This window comes from Mastigoproctus giganteus, chromosome 1 (assembly GCF_048544385.1).
Source record: "Mastigoproctus giganteus isolate SK-2022 chromosome 1, ASM4854438v1, whole genome shotgun sequence".
Classification (NCBI taxonomy): Eukaryota; Metazoa; Arthropoda; class Arachnida; order Uropygi; family Thelyphonidae; genus Mastigoproctus; species Mastigoproctus giganteus.
This window is the reverse complement of record NC_143575.1, coordinates 191768001-191794604: the sequence shown is the minus strand read 5'-3', so window position 1 is coordinate 191794604 and position 26604 is coordinate 191768001. Positions and strand designations below refer to the sequence as shown.

Sequence of the window (26604 nt, the reverse complement as noted above, 5' to 3'; positions counted from 1 at the left end):
CTGGCCAGCTAGCACGCGTAGCTGCAGGGGACTATTTCAAGGTGCATGATGCTGTTATCGACAGATAGAGAGAAAGATTTACCCTGTTCACAGCTGGCCGAGGGAACGCCGTAAAGATAAGCGAAAGGTATGATGGCATCTGGCGAGCCCTTCGCCTTTTTCCTCTTTGGCCGGCCGAGGTTTTTGCGTGCTGATAACATCGCTCGAGACGACCAGTTTTTCCAGTCAGCGTTGCGTCAGTGCCCAAACACCCCGTCAGAGTGCCTGCTTTGTTAGCATGCCTGTGTACCAGTCTCTCTCTCTGTCGGCCCCACCCTCCGTATTCCTCCCGCGACCAGGCCAATTTGCCACGGTCTTCACATGTATTCCTAGCACTCTTTCCATTGCTTTTTACAGCTTCTGCCAACAGCTTCTCTCTTTTTTTTTTGTTTATTTCATTTTTTTTCCCCTTCGTTTCCTTCGCCTGCTGTGCCTTTTCTTTGTATGTCCGGAAGGTACGGAAGTCGTCGGCATCACACAAAGATCGTCCAGGCCACAATGACACCCCGACTGCGCTCCGCTTTTCCACAGCGTTTCGTACTCAATCTCCCTCACCTCCCCTCCCGCCGTCTGCGATCAATCGCTCTTTGAAGTTCGGTGTTATTTAAAGGTCCGTTTTCGTTTTGTTCCAGCGCACGCCCTGAAAATCGTCGGTACTGAAAATAATAATGGCGAGCCAACGTTCCGTGCGCTCGCGCTACGTGACCGTCCCGGTATTCCGGAGATTGTTTATGAATACCATCTTCGCAGTGTTCCACAGCGAAGATTGTAAGTGGGTTTTGTTTTATGCAGTATTTTAAACCCAGTTAGGTTGATTAAAGTCTAGCCGCTAAGCCTAAGGGCGATGCGTTGGGTAGAGTGGTCCAATGGAATAGCCGATGATCACGTTCGGTACCCCCCCCCCCACCGCTCTCAATGATTTGTCCATTCTAAGTCGTGATGCATCCTCTTCTTACCCCCATCAAGTAACATACATCACACCCTTCCAGATGGGCAGGATCGCCTCATCAGCACAATGTATTGCCTCTAGATGTAAGAGCACTTAGCCAGATATCCGAATTGAGGTGAGGGGGCCACGGGGAAGGGGAAGAGAAAAAGCTTGTACTGGTCCTTCAGCAATTTGCTCTTTGTTTGTAGCGGGACCAGAGTCACAACTAATGCACTGATTAGGGTGATAGAACGACATCGTGAGCTGAAGTGAGGCGGTTCTAGGAGCATGTGCTTTTCTATCCCCCCCACTCCTCAACCCCTACGTAATTACATTATGATTTCGGTACAGAACTAGGTAGCATCGACCACGCGGCAGAATGCATACTAAGTGATAAGCAGCCTCCTCCTCCCTCCCCCCCTTCGTCTCGTTTCCTCTGTCGGTTCAGAGAATCGCATTCAATACTGGTTATTACTATCTGTCTCTCCATACAGGTGTAGGACAAAGGAGTTGCTTAATCAGGAGACTTTGGTCGTACTTTTAATGCCTGTCTCTGCAGAACTGGATTATCAGAGACACGTGCAATGAAAAGACAAAAGCGTAGATGAACAATAGAATACGATGTTGTTGTTGTTCTTGGATTTTTTAACAGCACACTCAAATAGAAAATGGTCTTCTTCTTTGCAGCATAGTCTGACACCGATACTCCTGTATGCGATCATCACAATGATGTGTGGTAAAGGAGTTTGAATCCAATTAACTTTAAAGCTATTAGTACTGCCTTTGAACTGAATACAAAAATATAATTCTAGCTACCTTCTCACTGCACATCATAAGGAAAGAAACCAGAAACGAACTCCAAACGTGAGCCATAATTCAGAATTCTTAGCGCATCCTCACTAGTGACCAACATGGAGAGAAATCTGGCAAAACTTACGATTTAGATATCATATATCACTGAGTTCGAATCCCGTCGATAACGCGAGGAATTTTTATGGGCCTTTTTCACAACGTGGCTGAGTTAGTCGGTCTCAGGCGAGAGCAGCATGGTTTTTTCTCCCGGAAAACAGAAAATCGACCACGGAACAGACGCAGTCTGCATTGAGTATATACGAAGCAAAATGGCATTAGTGACTGATGTGTCTAAAACCCAATAACAAAACAAAAACAAATCCAAGTATGTGCGGTGACCTCTTCATTAGGCACACTAAATAGAGAACAGGTTCCACCACAGCCCTTCGAACAATCTGGATTCACATCATACTGGCCTTTATGTAGAGTTATCAGGTGAGCTTTCTCCACACATGTCCTTTCACAATCGACCCAGAATTCGTTGAAGGAGTCGAGCATGTTTGAGACCGACTTTGGTCGGTTTCCATTTGGAAGGATAGATTTGATGGTTGAGCGAGGATTTCCACTGAGGAGGGTGCCTTCATCCTGTGCGTGACGAGTTTCCTTAGAATATAAGGATGTAGGTATTTACGAGGAGGATCTCCTAAAGGGTCGTTCCTTACAATATATATTCAAAAATATACCCTACAGTTCCTATAGAACTAGGGTATATTTTTTGAAATGGCGAATCGCCTTTTATCCTACAAGTTCTCAATTGGATTGAGATTTGGTGATTCACGAGATGGCCTTAGCTATCTGAACTCACTCATGTTCCAGGAACATGACGAGTATTGCGTTCTGAAGGGCCTCTTGGTTATCGTTGTTGTAAAGACTGGTTCAGGAGCATGAGCTCCTGTTGAAAGAATCTATTCGTAGTCGGAAAAAGATTCCACATAATCTGCGACATTCAAATGTTGCTCGATTACGAACAGACAAGCGGCTTTCACCAGACAATTTAAAAGCTGAATACAAAAGATTTTTAATTTTCTTAATTATTTTCACGTGTTCAGCCTCTTTGTTGTCTTCGGACCATTGCAGTCCACAACTTGAACACTACAGCTTGCTATGATTTGTATGCTGCTTGTTGGTATGAATGTGTTTTTCCTCTACTCTGCAATAACTGTATATTTTATCAATTTGAAGTTAATTTCAGAAGATTTCACTCTGGGCTTTACAATTTTGGTTCAATTGGAATCGTTTTTGAATGTTTATAATAAACATGCACGCGATCTCATGAAATAGGTGAATAACAACATCAAGATGGAACCATCTGAACCTAAAACAACTTGGAAAGCTACCTTAAGCATCTAGTAATATATACACACATAAATGGAGAGTAGATGAACAGTTTGAATACCATAAGATTTCGAGCTCGCATTCAAAATGCATCTAGAGGAACTTAATGTAATTTATATAAATTCAGAGATAAAAGTAAAAAGAGACAAATATATGAGAAATTATCAACCAGTATCGAAATTGAATCCATGAAAATTAAGACACTACTGCTTACAGGGATGGGGAGGGTAAATCTCCTTCAAAGTAGGAGATTTAACGTATTATATACGTATAAGTATTCACCAAAATCAGCCCAGTAGGATCGCCGACCTCCCACGACTGGGTGGAAAAGACCTGAGTTCGAGTCCTGTCAATGACGTGAGGAATTTCACAACGTGGCTGAGTTAGTTGGTTTCAGGCAAGAACAGCATGGTTTTTCAGACAGTATACAAGGAGGAATAAGGCCTTAGTTGCTGATTCTCCTAAAACCCTATTACAACAACAACAGTCCGTTAATGGACATTAAAATATGTCTCGTTCTTGGAGAAACCAAGAGAAACAGGATTCATTTATATATTGTATATAAAATTTGCAAAACGGAACTATTGCCTTGATGATTTTGTTATGTTTATTGAGAATCTGATATGATACGAATATTGTACAAGAATACTCTTGGAAAGATCATCGCTTGGACGCTTATATTCGTTCACCCCTTGGGTATTCTGCGAAAGCTCGACTCCCATCCTATCCTTCTTGGTAAATTAATCTTTCAATTCATCTATTAGCAATTCCGAGCATCTCTGAGAGAAAAATACGAATGCATTAAAGGATCTATTGCCCACCCATCCTCCCTTGTACACTTTTTAATTCATCTAATTGGGTTTTCAACTGCGCACTCCTGAGTGACACATTTGAAGTTTAGACTCTCATCCACAAGGGATTTTAAAAAGAATGGGTAGACGTCCGAGTACATAACTTGGTTTCTTTGTACTCGGATACCATTTCTGAATAATTCATCCTCTTGTGCCAACAACCATCTCTGTAACGCTCACTGAAGACTCGGGGATTCCTCGAGTATTTTATTTATTTCTCCCCTTTGAGGAAAATTTGAAATATCAACAAGTCCAAGTGTTCGTATTAACTGCTGCATAAACATCAATTATTCAAACCTTTCCTCGAACACTTGAAGCTATGAAAGTTTTAGGAGCTTCGTTCTAAATGGTACATACGGGCGCCATCTTGCTCTTCCTCATCTTTTATCATCTACGCGTACATTTCCCCCGACAACGTTTCCGAGAGGCTGTTGGCCCAGGGAAAAAAAAAATCGCATTCAGCTAATTCTCCTGAGTTATATTTCTCGTGGCAAGCTGCATATAATATATATTTTTTGTCTTGTTATTTGTCATTAGGTGTCTGTACGAAAAAAGAATGTGATACGATTATATCCTAGGTTGTTAAGACATTCTAATCAATAATATTTTGCTACGTTAAGCGCAGATAGGCGATTTAAATAAAAATTGCTTAAACGCAGAGCAATTTACTTAAAACAATACTTATGAAAGCCAAAGTTGCCTAGGGTGTGCTTAATCCTTCTTAAATATTCCAAAAAGAAAAAAGATTATCAATAATCTTTCTTTTCTTAAATACGAGTTGGCCATTTTAAGATGAAGATGCTTCAAGTGAAATTAGTTTATCAAATGGTAATAGAAAAAAAATAAATTCCAATATCATCGAGGGAACTATAAATTAACATCCTATCCGTTTTCAAAGTATCACTTGGTGAAATGTGTATTCAATGATTCTTAATTCACTTCTAGCGTTTTTTTTTTTTTTTTCCCCAACTTTACAAGAACGTGCGTGAAATAACCAACACCTTGTGTAAACACAAACGGCATTGTTACAATTTCACGTGACACATAAATGGAGCTCGAGACAAATCAGTTTCATTGTTTAAATCTCGTGCGAAAGATTCGCGCAGAAGAAAACATTTCATTGTTTAAAACTTGCCAAATGTTTTTAAATTTGTATCGATAACAGTAAATTTCAGTAATTAAAAATGTTTATATATATATATATTCCCCCCTAAAAGTTTGGGATCACAGCGTATGATAGGTTTTGGATCTGTCCAAAACCAAGGATCATGGCGTCATTTTTTACAACACGGTTGGTGCTTTGGTTTTTTTGTAATTATGTCCAGAAATTAATGAAAGAGTTACGTCCCTGAGCACTGGAGGCTTTTCATTGATTCATCCAAGATAAGTCTGAAAGTAGTTTCACTCCACAATGTAAATAAATATCCATCTATACCATTGGCACATGCAGTTCACATGAAGGAAACGTACAAGAACCTACAATACGCTATCAAGATTACAAATGGAATATCTATACCGGCTTTGCTGACTGGGTTACAAGGTGGATACACTAAATACCACTGCAGGATAAAAAAAAGAAATGGCCACACCGTTCAAAAACTACACGAGGCCAGAAAAATAAAGCAAATCCTCATTTGGTGGATACGTCAAATATCTATTTACCTCCATCGCACATCAAACTAGGTTTGTGAAAGCGATGGACAAAAAAGAGGAGGATTTTCTTGTTTGAGGCCAAGATAAAAGAGGGAATTTTTTTAGGTCCTCAAATCAAAGTGCTATTCCAAGATGAGGAATTCACTAAAAAATTAAATACTAGAGAAATAAGACCCTGGAAGGCATTCGAAAACGTCTGCTGGAACCTTTTCAGGCAATGAGAAATTACATTGAAATTATGGATGAGCTAATTTTAGCATACAGAAAGTTGATATGCAACATGTTGTTAAAGCTTCATCTCCTACACTCCCATTGAGACTCCCCTCCCCACCACCACTGAAAACTGGGAGCGGTCTCCGAAGAACACGGTGAAAGGTTTCTCAAGGTATTTCTCAAATGGAAAAAGGAGTCTAAATCTGTTAGCAGACTACTGTTGGAATCTCGTACGGGACACGCCAATGGACAGTTAAAAGGCAGAACAAGACAAAATAATATTTTTATTAGAAACTTAGTTTTTGACTTTAATCCCTTCTCCCTTAAAATTGGTTGGAATTACAGCAATATGGTTGTCATATTTGGATTCAGCAACATCAAATCTACAAGAATCATTCTGAATTTTAACAGGGAGTGAAAGAAAAAAAAAAGCGCCCAGAGAATTATTGCAAAACACTCTGGAATCATCAACAACATTCAGGAATCTTCTGCAACTTTCTGGAATATTCTTTAAAATAAAACCAAAATACAGAAAAGGCAACCCGTGTGTTGGCCACATTCGCACCGAAACAGAAGTATTAAAAAAGGCAGAAAATAAACTAATAAAACTGTGCTTGATTGCTGGCAAAAGAAATGCTTTCAAGAATAGAATTCTTCAAAATGGAAGCGTGAAATCCACTGCTGTTAGACGCGTCGAAAACGGAGATGGAGGGGGTGAAAGAGGGGAGGGTTCCTTGAGTGAAAGAAGTGTATTAGACAACTTGACTTCACAAAACAAGATAAGGAGACACTGATAAGAAAGTCAGCTGTCTGCCGCCGAGTGCTTTTTGTCCCTTAATGCAGTTTTAATGACCAATACTCTGACTCGCTCTAAAACGACTACCTATATGCTCGTATGAACTGTCAAAAATGACAGTAGACTTTTGGCGTAACTAGCGAAAATTTCTTTCTCACTCTTTCCCTCCGATCTGACACACACGAAGTTCTTAATGTTAGATCTGTCTAAAGATGTCTACCGGCTAAATTAAAGAAACTAATGCGGTTTATCCGCATCTATTTCATCATCAGTTCTGATGTGGAAATCTTCACGAAGATTCGTGGACGAACTCTTCGCATTCGAAGGCAATAAAACATTTAAGTTATCCCAACGTTAACAAGTGGAACCTTGAAGAACATCAATCAATAAAAGCCATCTTTATCGGCAACGAATTCCATTTGGAATGGGATTAGGAAATTGTATTTCCTAATAACTTGCACCAGGGCCCCAATCGAGGGCTCCATCAAAGTCTCAACATAAATAAACGAGACCCCTTTTGCACTTGTACTGTGCCGCGTTCGATCTCCAGTTTCTTTGTTCAGCGTAATTTTCTTTTTGACCGACTGTACATGTTGTTACTACGTTAGCCGAAAGGTCGACCATGGAATGGAATTATTAATTTTCCTTTCTCTTCAAACTAATAGGTTAATGTATAATTAACATGCTGAGAAATAACATCTCGGGCAGGCTTCATTATAAAGCGGACCTCGGGGTGTTGTTTGAATTGCAATGTCGCTTAAATAGACTTAGTGAATTGGTAATTAAGAAAGCTCTGAAACTTTTCGCCTGTGATGATGTGGTATTAATTAAATTATATACGCAAACAGCCTTACCCACACTCGATTATGCTGGCATTATTTGGATGCTTCGCCATCGGAAATTGCCTAGAATTTTATTAGGTTCTTGTGGCAACCAAATTCCATACAGATTATTATCTAAGAAGTTTAATGTATTGCCCACTTAGGGTTAGAAGGCTGAGCAGCGATCTTTTTTTATGTTTATTAATGAAATTATTCATTATTCCAATGTGGATGAAACTGGAGCAAACCTCGCAAGGGAGTTCACCATAATAACATCAAAGTACGAGACATTCATCGGCAATCTTCAATGTCTGTCCAGTTTTATGGCGTTGTTAACTCAATACATTAATAAAACGTACTTGATATTTTCAAATTCATCTTTTTTCAACTGCCATCGTCCATCAATCAGATGTTTTTTTTTCCTCCCCATTATGCCAGTTTTGGAAAGAATACTTTTAGGCTTGGCCTAGACCATTTTGAGGAGCATTGGAGTAAGCCATCTGTCCAGTGAAGCTGGCCGCAAATGTCAAAGGCGGCGACACCGAGCCCTGTGATATCGGCGAATCGCATCGTTGGATAGGTAATGAGGCGTCAGTTACCACCTGCTTATTTTACTAGCAAAACCATGTTTGGAGGATGAGAATAGTTGGGAAGCCAGAGGAACAGCGTTCACTCACCCCTTTTTTCGCTAGGGGAACGAGAAGATGTGGCGGCAGAGAGAGAGAGAGGAGAAAGCTGGTGGCGGCAGAATGGATGCATTATCGCCCTCCGTGAATGACCAATGACACCTCCCATCGACTTCCTGTCCAGCTCCCTCTAGCGTAAATGACTACGGTAATTGAATAAGACTTGGAGTGTCGATGGGCAACCGTAGGAGCCGTTCTTTCGGCTGGAAGTATACGGGGGAGAGAGGGGCACGAGGAGAGAGAGACTCCCATTTATTGCACGCGCCACTGCATGCGTTTAGGTCCTCGCGAAATTTGCCAGCATTTAATGGGTAAGGGGGCACACGATTCTCCCTAAGGAACACGATTGGTTGGCTCATTATTATTATTTTTTTTTCTTGCTTCCGATAATGAAAAAGGGGAAAAAAAGAAATCAAATTACGTGAAGGGATATGATCCGATTTCTTTCTTTTTTTTAATAACCAGATTTATTGAACCGGCCAGAAAAACTCTCACGGTGGTTGCATTTCGAACCTTTCAGATAGATAGAATGCCGCTTAGATAGACAATGGGATAAACCGAGATCAAGAGGAAATAGGGCTTGATTGGAGAAAAGAAAAACTTGTATATGACCATCTGTTTTTTGTTTGTATTCCTGGATACGATTTGCAGGAATCTCTGTAGTTTTGAATCCGCGTCGATTCAAAGTTAGTCTTCACTTTTACTCTTAAGATTCAGCTACATTCGCTCTAGAATTTGTTTGTAACCCTCTCCCCTTTAGGATTAGGAAATAACGGACAAAAGTTGTTTAAATTTGGATGGTGTCTTCAGAAAGGTTTATTCTACGTGTCCGTTTTAAGCCACTGCCTCAGATGAAGAGAATTCTAAAGGAGTGACAGAAGGAAAAGTCAGTTGAAACTTGAACAGCAGCTGATCACATTTGGTACAAAGGTCTTCTAAGAAAGTTTGAACCTTTGGTCTGTCCGATTTCGGTACCTGAGTGGTCAAACTGATCTCCGACTGCTGATTACATATCATGGCTTTCTCTTCAAACTTCTTAACCAATTAGGGAGTACCTCATAAGGACAGAGAGAATACAAAAACAGTACTGGATTTAGCAGTCGCCTGAACTCAAGTAACTCTATGGGCATTCGTCTTTCCTGTTTGGCAAACCCTGCACTGGCTAAACAACCACGTTATACCTATATTTTATGAGTGTTACTCCAGAGCGTCCATCTTGTGAGGATGAGATATTATTAATATGGTATGATTCTTTGGAGAGAATGAAAGGTCGATTATCACAATGATTCGATACAAAGGGCCTTAAATGTGGTGATTTTGGATATTGCTCGAATAAATAAAACGTTCTCTTAGATGGTCCCATAAGGTCAGAGGAGTTTATTTGATCATCTTGGATTGGTTACGGACAGAAGATGTATTTAAATTTTACTTTTTATAAAGATTTTTGGATCCAACTCGATTCGAGCTCAGATAATATCCAGGAGGAATAATGGACCTTAGTACCAGCCAATGAAAACGATCCATTTTTTTGTTTCACGTGACCCTAAATTGCTATTCAGGTACTAACAAGCTTATATATAAAAAGAAAACTCTTTTGACCAGTACAATGAGGACCACATGACACCTTCAATGATTCTCCTCGTCAATTCCGCTTGAAAAAAAAAAAAAAATAATAACAGTAATAAGCCAGCGATGTCTGAAAGAAGCGAATATAGATATATTAACACACATAGGAACGGAGAACAGAAACCTGCCCGCATTATGTAATGGGGATGGTGTGCGACTAGCATCCGACATCAAACGTTCCGATGAAGCGTCCTAAGTCGACAGTAGACTTAATAATGAGCTTCGGGTGCGAGAATAATAGCGGCCTCTGTCGTGAGCAAATACAATTATGGAGGCTCACTCATTAGATCTCTCATACTTTCTTCTAGGCCGGGCATGCCGCCAGGGACAATGAGAGGGACATCGAACGACCCGTCTGTGTGCCGCTCGTACGGCAGATTATCTCACTTTTATCAGCAGACGAGGTATGTAGACGAGCGCAAGGAAAAGGGGGTCGGGGTCTCGTAGTCCCACGTGATTTTTGAAGGCTGTCATACGATACCACTCTCTGTCGTCGATAGCAGGTTTCCGATTCCGCTTGTTTCGTGCTCAGACAAAGGTAAGGGATCGGGAGGGCAACTGAGGGAAAAAAAAATAAAGCATATTTTGCAGAGGGAGTGCTTTTTTTTCTTTTATTGTGCCCTCTGTAACTTATGGACAATCTAGCAATGCCTAACCTTAGCGATCTCCATTGTCAAAATAAGAGTTTTTGTTCGCAACAGTGGGTTTCGTTTATTATGCCTTCCCGGCTTCATAAAAGACTCGATCAACTGAATAAAGGATACATACAATATAAATTTACAGTCAGGAAATGTTTGAGTTCAATAGGTAGAGGTGGAAAAGGTTTATATTGCTCTATTTGGGCTTTTTGGAAGAGGAGGAATCCTCTATATTGCGCTGTCAATCAATTAACAGCGGGTTCGGCGAGAGGGAGCCTTGGAACCACACTCCTGTGCATTCCAGTTACTGAAAACCAACTCAGATGACATTTAAATCTTCCAATATAGATAACAAGAACATCTTTTCATATATGATTGCGGTTAGCCATTTCAAACATGTTTCTTTTATAGAAAATGGAACTTTTTTTTTTTTCGGTAACAAGTTGAAATTCCTTCGAGTGTTTCCCACTTAGTTGTATGAAATAGCCTGCTCGCTCGTGTATAAAATAATATCAAGCTTTGGATGATTTGTCTGCAGTAGCGGGTTTTCGATCTAACGCGACGTCTTCTCATAAAAACCCAGGCGAGAGAAGAAAGAATGTGTAGAATATAAATTTACTAGCGGCTAAAGAAATGTGGTGAACGACTCGTTTCTTCTTCTTTTTTTGTAGTTTTTCCCCTTAAAATATGACATTTCTATTGGTTAGTGGTAGGTGGCGCGCATTTTGTCTTCAATTAATTCTCAAAAATAGAAGTATAATCACGTTATTCTAGAATTTCTGTAGAAATATAAAGACGCGCATTGCTTTATTGAATTAAAAATATATTTTTTTTGCAACAATGTGAAAAGAAATGTATATTTCTTGCAACAATGCGAAAAAAAATGTATATTTCTAGCAGTCTACGTCAACAATGATGTGGAAAAAAAATTTATATTTCATGCAACAATGTGAAAAAAAAATGTATATTTCTTGCAGTCTACATCAACAATGTGTTGAGAATCTCGTGCTGTGGTCAGCCAGTAGCGTTACTAAAATGAATCACGCGATACGCGCTAAATGAAATGTACAACAAAAGCGTGTGCTGGGTGCCACGCGCTCCACTAGCAAAAATGAAAGCTACATCATGCGTGCAACGAAACGCCACGCGCTATCCATATACGAACATCACGTGTCGTGGAAGGTAAACTTTACTTGCCCATTACCGAAAAAATAATGTTTCGGTAGGTTAAAACAGGGTGGTGTTAACCTATTATTACCACATCCCACAGAAGTCAACGTCGTGCGAAGTTTTTCACGGAAAAATCGTAGACTTTAATGAGCATTCAATCAACGCTAACAAAAGCGGGAAGTTAGATCGTTTGCAAGTTGTGTCCGTACTTGTCAGACGCGCATACAAACTTGTGAAAGCCCTTTCCATCAAGTTGTATGTTTCAGTTATTAAGTAGAGAAAGTTGTTTCACACGCTAAACAAAAGCGAAGGCAACGTATCGTGGTCCATGAACTGTGTTGTGCCTCTTAGGTCACTTCCTGAGATACATAAATTACAGGATGTACTGGCGTACGGCGTAGGAGATGCGTGTGTATATATATATTAAAAAAAGTTAAGGAAAGCGTTCTCTCTTGAATATTTTGGCCAATTTATAATAGACGAAGATGGGAGGGGTGGTGTGAAAATTGTCTTATGCCTTCTACCAGTGCCCCATTTTCGGTAGAAAACCAAAAGAACGCTGTCTTTTGACTGCATTATCTTTCAAACAAAATTTTCCCTTTTACAAACAAACTGTAAAGTCAGACAAATTGAAAGAAAATAGTCAAAGAATTTTTTTTCGAGGTTGGGGGATGGGAGAGAAAGAGAGCGTTCTTTTTTTTTTTTCTTTTTTTTTTTTTAAATATCCGAGCGTCTGCTTCACCAGGATAAATAAACAGGGAGACGTAATTGATAAAAAAGAAGTCTCTCTCTTTCTCTCCTTCCTTCGAAAATGTTTAAAAAAAAGCTTTGGAAAAATAGAATGAAAAGAAGCAAAGAGAACATCTTTGAAATTTTCTTCCAGGTTACACCAACAAGAAGAGGAAAAAATCATTCCGACGCTGAAGGAAAAATAATTTTCCCTTAGAGTGGAGTAATTCGTCCATTGACGGACACAGCGTTGCAACTTCTGCAGAGACTGGGTGAACGCCAAAAGTCTCAAGAGTAGCAGAAGAGAAATTCTATCAGTGTGATGTGATCTCTCATACTAATGAGATTGCAATCGCCTTTCTCGAGCTGCTTTTGTATCGTCTAAGGGATGCTGGAGGATGAATTCCATTATCTTTTTTTTTCTTCTTTCGTTCGTTCTTTAGGTTTATATTTTTATTTATTTTTTTGTTAAGGGAAAATTATTAGGATTAAGATATTACGCGAACTTGGAACGATAAATAAATTAAGTTATTTCTATCTAGGAACGTTTGCATGTTTCGCTCGAAGAAGCAAAACAGAAAGTTTTTTTTTTTTTTGAGAGAGAGATTAAATACGATTCAATTACACTGATGGGAAATAGATTCGTTTCTCTACTTCTATATCAGTGTCATTGGCATTATATTAACATAATAATATGGCACGGTCCAAATTAATGTTTTGGTATTTGAATTCGATCTTTTTTTTTTTATTATTATTATAGTGACTGCATTACTGATTTCATATTTATTTATTATCATCACTTGAAAAATGAGTTCGAAACCCATTTTTGCTTCTGTGGCCAAATAAAATTCATACATCTCACGCATGGATGATCCATTCGTACTCGTAGAAAAAAAAAAAGTTGTTTATTTCATGCTTATTTATTTTAACATCAATATTCTGTCCTCGCTGTTTGTTGACAAGAAGGGAGAAAGATTGAGTGCGCTTCGGGATTATTTAAAAGAAAATTCTTGAATATATTTGCCAGGAATCTCATCTTGAGACATATATTTAAAAAGAAAAAAAACAAGCGCCATCTCCAGGATAGCTGGGCTTTTATAGACGAGTCCACAGCCTTTGACTAGATTCATTGTTGTTGTTTTTCTTGGTTCAGATTATATGGAAATGTCCCGAGTTCGAATCCTCAACGACGAGACGGATTTTTATGGACGTTCTTTTTCAGAACGTGGCTGAACTGGTCTCAGACGAAAATTGCATGGTTCTCTCCCCCCCCCCACACCACTAGAAGTTGGATTTTTCTTCCAGCAAACTGACTGAGAATGTTAGCAATTACTGACGCCTCATACCATAGCCTTAGAGAGAACAACACATGCCACCAATGATGTTGGATGAAATAGGTAGATGGCGCTTTCGCTCAAAATGTTATAAATCAAATCTACAACTAAACTTATGGAACCTTGAATTGTCAATTCAAAATATTTTAATACGAATGGCAATATTCTTCTGTGTTGTTTGTGAAAAGAACGCAGAAAACAACAATTGGACATTTTGTGTCCAAAAAGAGAAATTCAAGGAAAGATTTCAAGATCAGTGGCTTTTCAGAGGATCTACGAGGAGCGTCTGAAAAGTTCTTGGCCTGAGTTTGAAGGGTTTATTTGAGGAGTCTGGTAATATGTTACTTTTCAACACAGTCAGTCCACTTTGGAGATGCAATTCGTTGATTCCACCTGACTACCTACCGATGAAACATTAGGTATGTTTGGCTGTCATTGCACATTTCGTATGTGGGAAGTGTGAATGTGGAAATGGAGCTGCTGGCGCTTCCAGGGCAAATCTTTTTGATTTGCTTTCATCAAGACCGGTTACTAGATTCTATGACCGAACTTGAAACATGGGGACGTTTTTTTAAGTAGTGCAACTGAAGAGGTAGATAGAGTTCGATTAGAAATTTTAACCATCCTTGAAGATATAAAATTGGGCCTCGGGAACTTCCTTTTTAAATGTAGCCCACTCACTTCCATCGATGTGTGCTTTTAAAAATATTTTGGAAGAAGATTAAACAGAACGGATTTACACTGGATACATTGAAAAATGTATTGTTGTTGCAAAGCTGGAAGGTTTATTACTTAAGTCTGGTCATGTGAGGAGGAAGCTATGATGATTTAAAAATTGTGTTCATTTTGGAGTATTCAGAGAATGGAGTATATATGTGTATAGTCATGGCTTTATATTTAAGGTGATGCTGATGGAAGCCATCTCCTTCAGTAAGCTATAATGGTGTCGAAGGTTTTGGCTACTTTGAATGAGTATACCAATGATCTTTAGTTGTATTCGAAAGGAGAAAGCAAGATTCTGCGAATCTGCAGAAAGACTTTTCCCACATTATATAAAAGGATTAAGATTCTTTACTAGGACGTCGAAATTAATGCGAGATTTAATGGGATTTTCATTGTATTCTAATCGACTTCGATGACATGAAAGTCCTCAATCTTTCCGGTTGCGCATATTACTCATTTTTTGTCTTGAAAATGATACTGTTGTAAATACGGATGGTAGAAACCATTAACCATTGAAAATCCACGGGGATAAATAATGGAAAACATTACTCTCGCGTTTTATTTTTGGTAAGTCTGGTGAACTCACCAAAATGATGTTTTCATTATGAATTTTAATCACGCGATTAATTAAAATTCATTGACGCAGTCATCTGATATTAAGTAATGCGTCATTGTAATACGACAACAGCTAACTTCTTAAAGGAGATCAAGCTACTATATACCACCTGTTTAACCTATCATAAGTGAATAAAAAAGAAGTACAGACAGCAAAGATTCTCAACAGGGCCATCAGTTACCACAGACTACCGTAATCGGGCAAGTGCCACTTTGACTTGAACAAGTCAAGTTACCACCTATATGCCGACCTTAGGCATTGAAACCCTACTAAATATATGCAAATTTTTAATTAATTTCATTACTCAGTCTCTACCAAAACCATCAAACGAGTCTCCACAAAAAATCGAACAATTAAAGTTAAAGATTTGGCAAGAAATTCTTTCGCCACCAGGACGAAAATGATTGTTAAATTTAGGTAATTACTGGCGTACATCACCCCAATCCATCAATGTCACAGGCACACTGTACAAGCCATTCACGATCTGCCAAGTCACATTTGGTCTCTTCAGACACAAGGGTACCCGGGCAGCCTGTCGTCACACCACTTCAGATCAGCGGTTAGGCCTAACGCTAAGCAACAACCAGCTGCTGAGAGATGATTTATTAAAGCACAATTAATTGGGGATTTTTCACGGCGCCACACGGGAGGTTTCGCTCGTGAGCTGTGGGCCCACCTTGCTAGCTTCGTCAACTCTGTCGACAGCAGCGTTTCTAGTCTAGGAGGGTTGCAGAAATGTAAATACAGAAAACCGGCTATACCAGACTACCCTGCAGGCCAATCCTCTACCATACCCTTCCCACAAACGTTCTAGCCACTCCTCCTTCCTTTCCCGGTGAGCAAGGTGTTACTGGGGGTCATGTGATCACTGCGCGTGGTGACAAATATCCAGGCGCTAACGTTAAAAAGTGTTGGCAGCCGATTTTAATAAATATTTATCAGAGACAAATTACTGTTATCGTAAGAATTAAGCCTAACTTACACACTCCATTACGGGCAATATTAGGGAAGACACGGATTTGGAAAGGAAACTATGCCCACTATATATGCAAATATTTATTTCCCTTAAGGGCCTGCTTTTATGCTTTATACAAGATTAATGTTGCCGGAGAGCGTGGATAAAGCTTTGTCACTCAGACTTGTGTTGGATGTGAACTGAAGTATTGGCTAACATGGGAAGTTGATTGTTGTTGGGACATATTCTGGCATGCGGTCCTTTGTCCTTGCTCAATGTTGGCTAATATAAGATTAAAAATATCTTACGGTGACTTTCGGAAGGTCAAGATGAACTATTCAGAACCTGTCTTTAATGTTTCGCACATAAAAATTAATGGCCGGAATTATTTTATATTCTATACGTAATTTAAGGTCCAGTTTATGTTTATTCCTTTGGAATGGGTGCATTCTAAAGCAACACCTGTCTGGGGGAGGGACATTCCTCTTAAAAGACAGCTAAGGAATACAGAGAGATGTAGCTGATGAAAAATAAACAGCAGACGAAACACATCGCGTCTGCCTCTTATACAAGAAACATTCTTTTCCATTTGGTAGAATGACTCGCGGATAAGGACGTCTTAGCATCAGGCGCCCGTACTTGGTGAAACCCACCAACAATAACCATACAGTAGTCGGAGGACCAGATACTTCCCAAGCGCTGTTTGAAGTGTGCTTTACTGGAGGTTGGGTAAACCCTCAACAAAGGGGAACGCCGGCGACCTCCCCTGGATACGTTCTTTGTTGTCCGTGCGCACTCCAAAATGAAAAAGTTCCAGTCAGAAAGAAGGGGACCGAGCGACAGTAATAGAATCACGTGACCGTCAGCGGGACGCGCTCCTGGGTGGTCAAAAGAGCGAAGGGGAAAAATAAGGGATGCAAAAAAAGGGAGGGGGGGAAGAAGGAAGTAATCGGCAAGGAGGCGTTGCAAAGTTCTTCCGACGCTGTTTGTATGGAGGCGAGGAGAGGAAAGAAAGAGAGACTTCCCTGGTATGGGGTTATGCCTGCTAGAATGTAGCTTTGGCTTAATATAGTTCTTAAAGATGTATTCAAGCAGTCCCCAGACAGAAGAGAAACCAGAGGCGGAATCCACACAATAGTCTTTATTGAAAATGAATTACTCCCAAAGATGTATTAGTAAACTGGCGATTTAATGCAATTGTCTTGATAAAATTTTAAATTCCAGTTGTCCATGTACTCCAGGATCAAACAAAGACCTCACTAAATGTGATCGTAATGGAACAGTAATAGAGATCCTTTCATTCTGTGCAGTTACTCCGAGTACTTGGAACAATTTCTAGGTTATCTGGCTGTAAAAAAATTGCAATAATAGTCCTTGGAATTCCACCACAAAATAAATTGTTGGCCCAGTCTTGCACCCAGCGCACTGAAAGTAACAAGAATTCATAAAAAAAAGAGAGAAAGTAATATATTTTCACGACCAACAAAAAGTAATAATAAAGGAGAATATCTAATATGGGGGGTAGGGGAGTCCAAAGTCCACCCACCGGCATGCGAAATCTTCTAGCTGAAGATCAAGTATTGTAGAAAAATTTAAGATGACGTATACAGACACCACAACAATGAAAGCATTACCGGCGAGAATGACATACAGCTGTGCAACCGGCGTTCAGTGGAAGCACCAGGCCGGCGTTTTCGTGAAATTGCTTTAGCAGGGATATTTTATTAAAAACTTACGAATAATAAAAAAACAAAAGGCAGTTTTAAGTTTTTTTTCTTTTGTCTCAAAGAAGTCAAAAGTTAAGGCACGTGGGATGTGTGGCAAAGTTCTGCCATCCCTCGTAATTAGTAAACTTTTTTTTTTCTGATAATATTTTTTAGAAAAAATGTACAAAAGATGGCGCTTGTGTATTCCATGTTCGTTAGTACACTAATTTGCACACAGATGGGGCTTCGGTGGTTTTTTTCCCCAAAATGTGGTCAATGGCTACCTTTGAAATTGAAAATATAAACGTACAGCTCGTGGCTTTCTCCCGAAGCTCGAACAGTAGCGAGATCTTTCCCCTTTAACACTTCGTGTCTTGCTCCCTGTCAAGACAGACAGCCGAAATCGACATGTCCCATGATTCCTTTCGCACTCGGTGCTAACCTTGAGACTACAACGGCTTCGACCAGCACCGGTTAGTTCGTCAGTGTCTCCACTGTGCGGCAGAGCTGCCAGTAAAAGTGTACCTTTGCGACAAAAATAAGGATTTACACCCAAAGCTCTTTCGCAGGCACGTGTGCGCGCGCTACTTGACTTTTGGGGGGAATCTACGATAATAGCTCGGTACAACGACGGAAGCACTTTGGAAAACTCCGCAGTATAAAGGGGCAAATGGAAGAAAGAACGGAATGAAAGAAGGGGCCATTCTCTAGCTGAACAGCGAGGGAGGGAACGTCATATTCAACCATCAGCCGACGTCACACGGTGCAGCTGTTGTCGGAGCTACCCGCTGTTCATAGACGACCCTCCTCACTCCCTCTTTAGAGCTGTATAAACACAGTTCAGTACTGTATATACATCTACAGAGGATTACTTGAGATTTGGCCAAACTTTGCTTACTTGAAAAGAAAATCGGATAAGTGGTTGCAGCTCCCTACCTTGTCAAGACCAGAGTCTCGTAGAAAAGGAATGTTGGAGCTGTTTTGGTGCATTTGTATACCCCTTTTCGCCAAACAGATCGCTGAACTTATGGTGGAAACAACGAATGTTTGAGACTGCATCAGTGATATGTTGAGTTGGGGCTTTATGATTCCCCTCTCAACAAGGGTAAACACTCAAATCCCCACCCCTATTGGAAAGCCACCCCATCCCATCTGGTGTGCTGATTTTCTAAATCTCTATTGGTCCATTTTACTACAATACATGTTTCTAAAGCTCTTTTACAATCGTTAAATTAAATTGGGTCTTTTTCAATATTCTGGCAAAACAAATATGGAAAAATTCAACAACGCGAGGGGATAAAAAATAAAAAAGACATCATTGTGTCCAACCCTTACGAATCTTTGATTAATCCTGGCTTTGTGAAATGATCTCAATAGTATGGAGCGCCGGATAATCGGATACATTGACCAATACACACAATCTTCCATTTCCTGGACCTTTAGTACACCAGTAATATTGTTTCGATTAAATTATCGAAAACAGTTTATCAAGGATTTTTATCCATGAAACCAAAAAAGAGTGCACGGGCTCCTTGTGACACCTGTAATCAGCCATTTATCGGAAAACATGAGGCTACCGTTCTTCTATTTGTCATGCGTGAAATATTGATTTAACACGAACAATGCTGGGCACTCAGTTTGCTGGAAGAAAATTTACAACAAAGATTTTGGAAACTGGATCAGGTGTTTCTAAAAACAAGGGAATAAAATAGAATATACTATAGATCAGTAAATTGATCTATTGATCAATGATAATGAACAGTTTAAAACTGTGAATTCCATCCTAAAGTACTCCACCCAACATCGTTTCAGAGAGATGCAAATACTTGACTGGCCACACGTAATTTTAAATCCACCACCATAGTCGCCCCATCTGCGACCTCCATTACTTTATTTTATTAAGTGACCATGTTGAACGTATCCCCCCCCCCCAAAACTGTGCCCTATTACTATCCTAGACACATCGATCTGCAATGGGGGGGGGGGCCCTATTTACCTGCTCAGATCAAATACGATCAGTAAAAAGGGGAAATAACACGTTGCTTGTTAAACATCCAGGATGATGCAGTAGACTTCTTGATGTACACAGACGAGATAATTAATACCCAGGTTAGGGATATGTGCATTTATCTGTCAGCCATACCAGTCAAATGCACGTTGCGTAGAAGCTGCATTATGATTACGGGTCTGCAATATACTGCCATAGCAAAGTCGTGTTCTCTATAATCATAGCTACAAGTGCTTAGCAAGGTTGAGGGTTACCACTCCATGACGAATTCTCGAAAGTTAAGGATAGAAAAGACACACGTGACAAGCTGAGACCCTCTTCCCCCTCCCTCTGCCATCTTGTGTTCAAAACCTTCATGGTCTTTATCAACTACGTCGCCACACTTTGAGATAGGGTTTGTTGCGAAGTGCATTGTCTAGAACTCCATTTCCCTCCTTATCCCCCTCCAACTATTCTAGCTAGAATCTCGTACATCACTCCCCGAGACATCATGATAAAGGAGGTGGATAGTAGGGGATGGATGTCAGGTAACGGAGGGCTGGGAGGGGTCTGATATCTCTTGAACGAAGATATCGCCGTCATGCTAAGAAAATTCAATATCTAAACCTCACGGACCAGTCTTGCTCTCTCTCTCTCTCTCTCTCTCTCAGGGTGTCTTGAATGCAAGTGCAGGTCCAAGGCATGATGAGAATGCCAAATAGACAGAGACGGTGATAAATTATAGACGTCTTCTCACTATCTTTGACTCTGCAACGAGTTTGCTTTAAGTCGGGGTTTTTTTTTTTTTTTCTTTGTCCCTCTATCGCTAAAGAGTTTCTTAAAGCTGCTTTGTTGGAATGTGTTAATCCTAAAAATATCTTCACGTTTTACTTAAGAGGAGATTTCAAATGAAATATTGCTCGGTGGATTCGAGACTACATATTCTGATTAACGAGACACCCAATCATTAGAGAATGCTTTAACCATCAGAGGATTTCTGTTCACTTTAAAATCTACGTATCTATTATTTGGTGACAGATGGAGCGCTGGAGTTGAAAGGAAAATATTATTTCCTTAATACGGTTGATAAAGACAAAATAAAATCTCCCAATGATTGGTTATTTAAAATTCAGAAAACAAGATGCGTCTGATGTTCAAATAATTATTTTCGAAGTCTTGAAAGTTCTTGTTCGTGCACTAAAGATTTCAGGATTGTGGATAAAAAAAAGAAAAATTCCTTTATGGATAAACGCAATCATTGAAGACCATTAACTACCACACAACGTTTATTTTTTAATTAGTATAATTAAAAATCTCCCTGGTTGTAATTATGTTTTTTTTCCCTCATAATTCCGGTAATGGGAACAAAAATAACAGAATGATTTTGACAAATATAAAAAAAGCAGAATCGATTGGAAGAAATTCATTCTTAATTGAACCAATTACAAACAGGAACGGCCAAACATTAGGGAGACGGAAAAGCTGTTAAATGTGAGTTAATTATCAAATTAGTCGATTAAACCATCGCTTTTTCGGGGCGAGCCTAAAAGTCCCTTTAAAGGGGATGTCGAGGGGGGGTGATCACACCGCGTTCCTCAAATGCACTCATAAACCAAATTAAAAGAGACCGCTTAATGGGTAATTTAAAAAATAATGACCTCGTGATTTTCCCCCATTCCAATTCAAAAGGGAGGAGGCCTGTCCTTCTGGGTTTGACAATTTCTTTACATTACCCCATGCTTTATAATTTGTGGTTCCACCTTTGGTTACAATGACAACAACAACATACGGCCTGGCATCGAGGTTCATCGACAATCTTAGTCTAAACTATGAAAAGCACTTACAGTGTGGTAGGTGGCACTCTTCTCATATTCACCAACCCAAATTTAGTGATCAAAACCTCTTTCCAGAGTCCATGGATGACTCTGCAAAGGTTTCATTATGTGGGGCACGTGAACTGCAGGTCTGCCGTGGACATTTCAAATGGTCTCTTGGAATTACCGTTAGCACCTACCAGGATTCATATCGAAGGTGTTTCTTTCACACTTGTAGATGGATTGGTCTTTCAGGAAAATTGTGAAATACTCTGGACAGAAAGAGCGAACGTATAAACATTTTTATCTTAAACCAACCGAAATTGCAAAGATTCAGCTGACAACGATATGATGAATGTTCCTTAAATTATATACCAAGGCGAAGAAGTTAAGAGGGACAGGTTCGCTGTGTTTATTCTGGTGGATACTTAATTCAAGAGGAATTAAGAGATAGAAAGGGCCATCCGGGGTGTTTGTATTGTCATTGTGTCTCCTTCCGTGAGCAGCAAATGATATTCGACTTTGCTAGTAATAAGAAGGAGAAGGATCCAACTGTTTACGTTCCCAGTGCGGGTTTGATACTCAACAAAGAACTTTTACCTGCATATGAAGGCAGATGTTTCTTTGAAAGAGAGATGGAGAAAGAACGCCTGTGTGACAGTTAGTGGCATAAGCGACAAATAATAACCTTTCCCAGCAGAACTGCAACAATAAGGAGGTCCGGCATCAAGCGACAGCGGACTGGCACGAACACGTGCCAAACGATCACATTCCATCGTGTATGTGTGCGTTGCCCGGTGGCTTCTGGTTGCTAGGCAACCCCCAGTCATTTTCTTCTCTAGCCAACTGTGCTACAAGAACCATTAAATAGCGATGAGTGTGTCGACTCGGGATCTCAGTCATTATGGAACGGGCAAGAATTTTAGATTTTCCTCTGCAAAGATGGGGGGTATCCTTGCCCATCCCCCGAGCTTACACTTTAAAAAAAAAATAAAAGGAAGAGGCACTTCATCAAAGTGTACCTGTAAACAACAGGTCGGAGATAGAAATTTATTCAATCTTCCAAACGGGCGTACCTTCAGAGCAATCAAGGTGTCGTTATCCAGATGTTGAATTTCAAGAAGACCAAAGCAGCTCTAAAAATACGTTTCTCTCTTTACAGTTTTATGGTTGAAGAAACCAAGGAGTCAGTATTCAACAACCGAGTCCAGTCTGGATCAATGGAAAAAGTTTCAGATATCTTTATTGTACAAAATTAAAAATAACTTACCATTTCCGGCACTGTTAAACCATCCAGAGGATTAAATGTAACGAAGTAGTTTCTGTCATTTCGAAACCATCATAGACAAACTCTTTAATCTGGAAAATAAATAAAAATCGTACATTTTTCTATAATTCTAAAGACTACGGTATATATAAAACTAATAATTTCTATTCTATACTCTTCGCGCGTATTGGAAGAAGATGGTGGACAAAATTGACTTTTGCCAAACATAACATAATCAAGAAATAGAAGAATCGTTCTATACGTACTCTTAAAAACAAGGAGCGAAGAGTCTCCAGTTTTCCAATAAAATGGCAGAAGTTATTAACCTGATTCGCTGCACTTAAAGTAGACAAAGAGAAGATTATTGAGTTACACTTTGGGTTTTGGGTTGATGTAGTGGGGAGGGGGACTGAAAGGTGACAAAGTACGTATAGGGAACTAAAATAGCGCCGGTTGAAAAAGAAAAGCTGCCTTTGCCTTACGACCGACATAATGTTTGATATCAATCTCAACCAACTAACCATTCAATACTCCCGCTGATTCTGCGCTATCCTGGTGGATAATAGAGGGTCTCGTATCGACGAAACTCTCTCTCTCTCTATCCGCCAGTTTTAGTTCTTAGAAGTCCTGACGGCCCAATCTAATAAAGTTGCAATAGCTAGCCGGAGGTTAGGCAAGAACGCCTTCATCTCTACTTCAACTGGTTATCGTTCGTCGCTGTATTTATTGTAAGGTAGTAAAAAGAAGGCGCCACAGGCTTGGGAAAGAGAGTAGCGGTGGATTAAAAAAAATTTTTTTGAAGTGCCACGTATATTGCTTTAAACAACTTCCTTCCAGAGCTTTTGCTGTTCAAAGGTTTGGCTGAAGACTTTGAAATTGTGCCCCAAAAACGTTTTCCTTTGAAGTTTTAATAGATACGAGGTTTAAAAATTGAAAGAATGATATTATGTTGGTGAAGTGTTTCTGTACAGAATGATTAGATACAGTATTTTGTGAGAGAAAGGTGGAAGTCAGCATTTAAACAATGGTAGATGGATTGTGAAAGAAAAAAATTAGACAGTTTTAGTAATGGATTACTCAGACATTTGGCTTTTGATTTTGGAGCCAGGGGTTGTTCCTATATCTTCCAAAAAATAATCACCTTAATTGACTGGATCAATTAAGATGTTGAATATGAAAGTGAAAGGATTTCAAAACACAGAACTGAGTCATTCTTAAGTGTACCATCAAACAATATTTAATGTTTATTCAACTTACAAGACTGTTCAATTTTTTGCTTCCATCGGCTTTTTTTGCAGAAACACCAAAAAAATCTCCATCGAAGATGACCAGTATAAGGTTTATAACCTGGGCCAAGATATTGGTCTTTTATTATTGGTGGACGGCTCTTTTTTGAAATGTTTTCACCAGAAAATTCGTTATGTATTTTATTTTATAGATTAAAGAGTGAACCGAGGAGAAGATAAACACTCCTTGGTATTTGCCTTCTCATCGTCTCGCTCTTTGTAAAATTCATTTTGATCTGAATGGGTGGTTTGCGCCGACGTGAATGTTTAAAAAAGATTCTCGTACATCCAGAATGTTCTTTTATCCTTTTCAGTCATATCATCACCTTCCAAACGGGTCGTTTTCTTTTCCGTATTAAAGCCTCCCTAATAGTACGGCCATTTTTCCCTTTACCAAATTCATTGCCCTCATTTAAAATTGCATTTGAGTAATCAAACATTTCACGCTCGCTCTTCCACACCGTCTCTATCGCGTAGAAGTACCAGCCCTGCTTCCCCTCCTAAAAATCCTTTTCTCTTAAATGCCACCCGGTCATGGTTATGGTGTTAGTCATGGAGTCTTATTATTTTTTTCTCTTCTTTTTGTACTGTACCCATTTGGTCATTGGACCATTCAAGCTAAAGCTATTAAAAGCTGACGAACATCGCGTGTCTTTTGTTAGGGATTGGTATATAAAATAACGATGTCGTAAAACGGCGAGGAAGTGTTCCGTATATGTAACAAATGTCAGGGAAGATTCCTTTTGCCAACACTTAATGGTTCATCAGACACATTTCGTATGACCGCATGCGGTTTAAGCTGTAGCGCGAGCGCATAGCAAACCCTTCGTCATATCAGAGAGTTGGGCACACTCACTCACCTACGTTGCTCTTATCGGATTTCATTTCCTGAATTGCAGAAATTACTCGATGTGAAAAAGGGGGGAGAGGGGCCATTAGTAGAGATGATTAACCTTTCATCCCGTATCTCACTGGGGTAATGCAAAAATTGACTTTATCGGGACTTTTTAAGGCTTTTCTTTCTAAAGAACTCCAAATTGAATATGGAACTACCAGACTACAAAAGTTTGATATTGAACTGTGATCGAAGTTCAATTTCTCACCAATATACGTGCGGGATTCAACGGGTTCTTCCACACGCTGTTTTAAATGTCTGAATTTCCAGCTACATTGCGAACTAAAAAAGTTAAAAACCTCAGCCATGACACGATTTAAAACGGCATGCTGATCAGAACAGATAACTGAAAGTTAATTAGAATTAGTCAAATCTATCACAAGGTTTAATGTGTCAGGTATGCGCGAAGGTCGTTCAGAGATTTCACTATTGATACAGTAGTTTAAAGCTCCCTGCCACCTTTAACTGGTATTTCACGAAGTGCGGGTTCTTAATTTGATTAGGGTTTTAATAGGTGGATTGGCGCAAGACATTTAACAACTTAAGAGCTGTTTTGACAGAGCCGGACAAACATTGTCCTTCTAAAGACATCATCTGATTTTTTTCCACCGCAATATTCGAATGAACACAAGTGGATCTCTAGAGAAGTATAATTTCAAGGTCCTTCGGTTATTGATGTACTTTGAATTCAGTCTTGGGAACTGTTAAGTTCCCAAGAAGTTAGAACCGACAATTTCTCATTTACTTCATTATACCTGAAGTGGTGGATTCAGTTCAATTTATCAGCATTATGATTGCCTCCCTACAATGGTAGCTGTGAAACTTTTGTTGTTTAAAAATCGTGTTCCTGAATTTTCCAAATCACTTGGGTGGGTGGAAATTTCCAGGAATTGCTTTGACCCTTAAAAGAAGTCATCTTCTGCAATGTTGTTGATATCGATTTTAGTGTCCTCTAATTACGAGTGGTGGAGGATTTCTTCTAAGGCTGTGTACATTAATGACTTTTGAGTCAAGAATACCACAGTCTAACAGACCGTGGTATTCTCAACCTCGAATCAATCAAACACTGAAGTTCCCACAAGATTCAACGTTGTCAGGATCTGGTGACAGTGGCACCACAGTTAACGGAGTCTTTAATTTTGTTTCCGACCTTGTTAAAACTATCATGGATTATTAATAATACAGCTCGTAGCGGATTCCTGAAAGTTATCGGACGCAGATTGCCCAAGGTGTTTCGACCGGCAAAGACGGTGCTGTAGATAAGCGTGAGCACTTTGTTTTTAAAATTATCGTGGAAAATTCGTACAGAAATACTGTAAAGTGTTTGCAACTTCTTTCTGTGTGTGTTGGGTGGCTCAATTGGCTATTAATCTTGTTTATTGTTGTATGCAAGAGGCCACATAGCCGACCTCCTGCTAGCATTCGTGGAAAATGAAAACAACCAACCCATGGCCGTTTTTGAAACACGAACAAAAGCACTTTATTAACAAAATAGGTGTGTTGGTCTGGGTGGAATTTAAGTGTAGTTAATATCACTGGCTGTGAGGTTGATCTTGCTATTAAACTCCAGATGTTTCCAAGCATTCTGAGCAGGATCTGTTGTACGAGTATGTTCGGTTTTTTTTTTTTTTTTTGACGTTTGGTAAAAAAAAGTACTTCAAGGACGGGTTAGTAGAACCGCTTC

General features: G+C 39.6%; 1 protein-coding gene across 1 annotated transcript in view; it reads right to left on the bottom strand.

Moving 5' to 3' along the window:
• LOC150091392 (toll-like receptor Tollo) overlaps positions 1–26604 on the bottom strand; it is a 119757-nt gene that overhangs the window by 26193 nt on the left and 66960 nt on the right. Inside the window, exon 3 of the mRNA XM_090375326.1 lies at positions 22743–22831. The gene's annotated coding sequence lies outside the window, so the exon portion shown is untranslated. The remainder of the gene's footprint in view (positions 1–22742; positions 22832–26604) is intronic.